The sequence below is a fragment of the Haemaphysalis longicornis genome, unplaced genomic scaffold (assembly GCF_048455015.1).
Source record: "Haemaphysalis longicornis isolate Haplotype H1 unplaced genomic scaffold, Haemaphysalis longicornis Haplotype H1 scaffold_8, whole genome shotgun sequence".
Lineage (NCBI taxonomy): Eukaryota > Metazoa > Arthropoda > Arachnida > Ixodida > Ixodidae > Haemaphysalis > Haemaphysalis longicornis.
The window spans coordinates 184,316,116-184,322,267 of NW_027526445.1; positions in this window are offsets into that span (position 1 = coordinate 184,316,116).

The following is a 6,152-nucleotide window of genomic DNA, read 5'->3' on the forward strand; positions in this document are numbered from 1 at the left end:
CTGGTGCCTAGAAAAGCGAGATGTGTTTGCATTCTTGCGTAATGTCACTTACGAACCATACAGACTGCAAATGAAGTTGCCCTGTTGAAGATATAGTAAAACGTTCCCTTTTTATTTCTCGTTACGAAACAGCGTAACGGGTTCCCGGTAACTACATTGCGTTGTAAACTGTACCTCGCTTTTGTCTTGGCATTTAATTCTTGTTGTGAATTGGCTAAAAAAGGCACGGATAAAAGTTTTCTGTGCATTTCGTTTTTTTTTTTTTTGATGGGAGGGGGGAGGGCGCTTCTGCCAACGTTCCAAGCGCAGCGAGTAGAGAACGCATGTAACACAAAAAGCCAAACATTAGTTATCAGTATTCTTTGCAATTGAAAGTACGCTAGGCGTCGTGTTCCGTAGCGGTGAAAAAACAGTACTTCAACGAGTACACGCCAGTATTCTCAAAACTGATTAACCCCCCTTTTGGCCCGCGATTGTCCAGGAATTGTGGCTCGTCCCTTTTCAAAATTGTATTGATAGCGAGCATTGTGGGAACAATAAAATATCCGGCGAGTCACGGCACACACCCTCCATAGATGTGGGCAGCAACGTGCGTTGTTACGCGATTTTTCCGCCTTCTTTAAACTTAGGTCCTCCTTAAGAGGTTAAGACGTGACCATATTAGGAATTTCGTTATGCTGAGTGAAACACATTTCTGGACAAGGCGATTTATGGCGGGATTTGAAAATGGGATACATGAAAATGACGCACACGAAATGCCACAGGACAAACGCAAACTCACAACTGCTTAATTTTACCGAGAAATCCCCCCGAAATACTCTTGCGCATCCAGAGAAACGCATTTTAAATAATTCGTAAAATTAGCAACACAGTATAAGCAACGACTGTCCAAAAATGGTACTTATTTTCGAAAAGGTGCGGGATAGAATTCAATTACACAGGCGCATGCGGGTGTAAAATACGTCCCCCGGTAATGTATGGGCGATAGCGCTAGGGTCGTGGGCAGAGTGTTTTTGTTTGTTTCTTCTTTCTACAAGGAAACAGCGTAATTTTACAAGGGTGTGGCAAGTGCACGGGCATGCACAGGTCTTGTCGCTTCGTACCCATTTCGTGTAGTAAACTTTTATCCTTTAAATAACCACCACGCCACCTTCAAAAAGGCCCATTTGACGTACCCGAAACGGCAGACTGCACTCATCAATAAGAAAAGTGCAATGTGTCGAAACAATGTTTATAACACGTTACACGCGTATTACACGTTTCACCACGGCGAAGATGTTTCGTGGAATTAAACCAGCGCAACGGCCGCTGATTTTTGCGTCTCTAGAGGAAATGCGCAAGTAGAGGTAACTATGTCATTGCTTACTGCCAAACAAGTACACATATTGGTTGTTTTATCGCGTGCAGCACGAGTCTTGTGCCGCGCGCTACGTGAACGAGCAGGCGACGCGAGAGCGCCATTCGCACTAGGAGCGTTTCGTCCCGCCGCCGCCAGGGGCCGACTGTGTTCGATCTCGGGGCGGCATCGCGCGCGACTCACAGCGGGTACGCAGCCAGCTAACGCCAAGGACGAGGCAACTGATGCCGAGAGAAGTACGGTGTCAATTCATTATGGAACACTTGTGACGTGACATGTACGAGACTGTGTGCGCAAGAAAACACCTTGTAACAGCGACGGAAGCACGTCGCCCACTTGTGATCTCACCGCAAGTACTGCTCACTTTGACTCGCGAGAACGTTGATCGGATTGCTTCGCCGCACATGCTTTTAGTGCTGCTGTGATCTGCAGTTTGGCTTAAGCAGTGCCTATTTCCCCTACAATGCCTTTCATAGTTATTCACGGATTTGATTAAGGATCACTGTCGTAGCCTGTACTCTGCATGGCTGATATGTTTACTTTTCGCGACAACTTGTCCGCAATTTATGAATAGTATGAACGCGAGTTTTCAACGCCTTCGAGCGGGTTTGGACATGGCTATATTTAGTTTTCATTAGGACCTGGGCGTGGGAATGTATAATTGCAACGCGGGATTTTGTCTGTTTGCAGTGAGCCGGCCTTTCGCAAGCATCAATTTCGAAACTCCCGACTGCTCACAGAAGGCGAGGCTGTGTACGAGGCGAAACACGTCGTTAATGATTTGGGGTAACTGGGAGTTTTAGAATAGGAGAACAGAGCTTTAGGCTTCAGAAAATTTCTTTCGTCCCTAGTTTACGATGATCAAAAATACTTGAATAACAGCTGATACCAATCATAATAAAATTTTCCCACGGTTGATCGTTGCCAATAAATGTTGGATTTGTTTTCTCACCTGCTATCACATTTTCTGGTTGTCTGCTGGCTCATTTGGCTCCTTCGTCTGCTGCCCCATTTGGCTCTTTTTCCGAGAGTTCGAAGAGCTCTGCTTTTTTCTACCGTGGAAGGAGCCGAATGAGGTAGCAGATGATTAGAAAACCCGCTTTCACATTTTCTGATCATCTGCTTCCCAATTTGGATCCTCCCTACCATGAATCCCAAACGTGCTTTTCGCTCTGCATACCCCAGGTGGCGCCATCGTTCCAAGATCAGCTTGCGCTGGCTCGCCCGTCCAAATCTGTCGCCATTTTCCCATAGGCGAAAATCCTTTTTATTTATTTTCAGAATCAACGGGTAAGTGCCATCGTTGTTCCCGGTTTCAAACAAAATAGACCAAAAATGCGACCTTCGTGTGAAGAACAGAGCGGCGGTTCACTCAGGAATTTTTTTAAACTGTTCCATTTATCGTCGCACCACCCTGTATTTCATCGCCGCTATCGTTACAGTTGCAAATTACAGTCCCTAATACAACTTTTCAGCCCACTGTTACCCCTTTCCTTGTATGTGTAACTTTGTATCCGCGGTGATTTCCGTTTAAGTGATCGATGATCAAGATACCTGCCGCGGCCTCGGCGGATGCTTGCGCGCAGGCATCGTCATCTTTCGGCCGCTCGCTGCACCGCACACGTGAATGGGCCGGCGGTGTCGGGACCGACCTCCGCGACCGGTCGGCGTAGGTCGCGGCATATATTTGAGCATCGCTTTGGAAGCCACAGCTGATGACACTGCCTAGCCCGATTTTTCACCACCCTAACATCCACTTTCACCAATATGGAACTTTTCCACGACTTATGTGATTTTAAAAAGCGGCGACAAGTTGTTGCCGCCGCGAGCTGCGTCGGTTCGAGCTGCTCCGTCGGCCGTGCGGGCAGGCACGGCGGGTGTGTGTGCGGAACGTTTGTGCGAGCAGTAAACTCTTCATGATTTCCTGCTTCATACATTTGTTGCAAACAAGGGAAATCTTGAAACTTAGCTCGGCGATCGTCGTAGTCTACATTGTTGACCGGGATAACGAGCCGCAGCTTAAGCTTCGGTCGCACACGTCATACACCACTACGCTCAAATTGTTTGCGGAGCACAGTTGACACGGTTATAAGGTCCCCATGAGGTTAAACTGCACTTGACGCACTGAGAATTAATTTCAAACGACGGAAATTAACACGAAAGTACTTTTAGAACGCGCTTCCTGAGCGAAGTGTCACACGCTACAAGACAACTGTGCAGCAAGATAGGAACGGTGATCATACAAGTGACGTCAAAACGATCGCAGCGCCGGCCTCTTCAGTGGTGGGCCTGGCGGCTCCGCGCATTTCTCTGCCACCTGATTGAGCGTGCGAATATGGTCCATTATTAAAGAGCCTTTACGAAACCCTGCTTGTTCATTAGGTTGATTGAAATCTAAGGTGGCAGAAATTCTGTTAGCGATTACCTTGTAGACGACTGGCAGTAACCTTGTAGACGACTGACTGAAGTACCTTGTAGACGATGACATAGTAAGTAAATCGGTCTCTAATTTTTCGAGTCTTTCATGTCACCTTTCTTATAGATTAGGACGATGTCCGCTTTCTACCAAGATTCCGGAACACGCGCGGTCATTAGGCATTGCGTATAGAGGCTTAATTGATTTATTGTAGTGTTTAACGCGCCGACGCAACGCAGGAGATGAGGCGCGGATTAATTTTGACCACCTGAAGATCTTTATCGTGCGCCGAAATCTCGTACACACGGGAGTTTTTGCTTTTCGCGTCCACACGAAAAGCGGCCGCCGCGGCCGGGAATCGAGCCCGTGACCTCATGCTCAGCTGCACAGCGCCTTAGCCATTGAGCCACCGCGGGGGGTATAGAGGTTTGCCAGTTTTTCCAGTGCAGTTTGACCGCCATAGGTTTGCTGTTATCTGATCCTCACGAGGTGCTTTCCTCCTTGCATTTCTTTCAAAGCCTTTGGTATCCGACAACCGGAAGCGTTCGCCGATGGCTGTGGCCGATACTAAAACACGGCAGCTGGAATCAGCTGCCGGAATCTAGCAATCACTTCGTGTCTTCCGACAGGTAGGCTGTACAGGGCGCGGCGCGAAACAGTAGTGTACGTCGAGGTGTAGCTTTTGAGCTCGCTGGGGCGGCCTCATGCGAGCGCCACCATGCCGCAGCCCGCGCGTCCCCGTTGCCAGAGTCCCATTGAAGGACTCTGCCGTTGCTAAGGCGACAGACACAATTGCCGGCGTTCGCGACACGCTAGTGAATGAAGCTTATAACGTGTCGGCAAAACAGCGTTCAGTATTTTTGACGCGAATGCGTGACTAAAACCGCCGTGGCAGATTTCGTGGATGTAGAAGACTGTCCGCTCACTGACGCGTCTGGCATTATTAGGTGCGGAGTACCGTAGGACCGCCCAATGTCCGTCCGCGTCCGTGCGCATAGCATTTACAATCGCTAAAAATCGATCACACAGACACCGACAGGATTCGAGTCTGGGTCTGGTAGACCAGACAGAGTTAGTGCCAGTCGTCTTACGCATTGGGCTACGACCGCGAGTTAGTGCCCGAGAGTCAAACGGCTTACTCCCTCGACTGCAATGGTGCGGAGCACCTTAGGACAACCATCAAGCGAAAATACAGCGAAATTCAATTTAAGCCGTGAGTTGCAGTTTCATTTAGGGAATAATCAAGGTGCAACTCACGGCTCAAATCGAATGACGGTCGGGGCGCAAATCGGATGTCATTTCGAGTCCCCGTACTCCGCACCCTCGCCATCACCCACGGAGTGGAGATGCTGCCATTTTTTTGTTTATGACTTCTTTCGCTGAAGTTGATGCGCAGCAGTGGGGGAGGGGGCGATGCAGGTGTGGGACGGCCTGACTTCAGGCCTAAAACGAACTACTTTGTCATCAATCGGTTTCCGCATCTCGACTGGCAGTGAGGACGACGTTGCTGAGCAAGTCGTAGTGCTTGCTCCAAGTAAATTTAACCTCCAAGTAAATTTACTTGGAGGTTAAACAATACCTCTTTTAAAAATGTCTCAATCGAATTGGTATTATGGGAGCTATAAGATCCACATGAGAAACGGCTAAGCCACTTCAGTCACTGCACAGCCAACCAGAACTATGACATTCGGAATCTTTGCGTTCCTTTCCCAAGAAACCATATCGCGCAACAAAAAGGTAGTGGCTATTATCCCGGCAACCGGGAGAATTACCATCAGAAATTTCTCCCGGCAGTCGCCTTTCATGGGCTAAGCACGCTCGGCAGAGATTTTATGGGATAAATATTCCCTAAAATCCCACGTTTGCAGCTGTCCGTGTAGCGCTGTGGTATTGTACTTGGTTTTAAACGAGAAGGCTCAGGTTTGAGTCCCCCCTTGAGATGTTTTTTTAGCTTTCAGAATTTTTCAGTCATCGTAATTTTCTTAATACTTTTTTACTCTGGTTTTTAATATATCAAGACATCGATGCACAGGACTTCTAGAATGGGTTGAATTACGCTTGTATAGGTTGTGTTCTGTGTCGTTTGGCTGCGTTAGATTAGGTTTGTTGCAGTTGGGCTAGGCCAACTGCAAATCCAGTGGATTTGGGTAGGTTATGACGCATTCGGTTAGGTTACGCTAGGTTCGGTGAGGTTATGTTATGTTACGTTACGTTGGGACGTAATATTATTCAGCAAATTTTAGGCCAGCCAGCTCTTATGGAAACTTCCGTGAGAATTTCCCGGAGGTAATTCTCACGGCTGCCGTGAGATTAGACGCAGCTAAACAAAAAGTGAGCTGACACGCAGAACAAAAGATACGAGCCTTCACCCTCTACCAC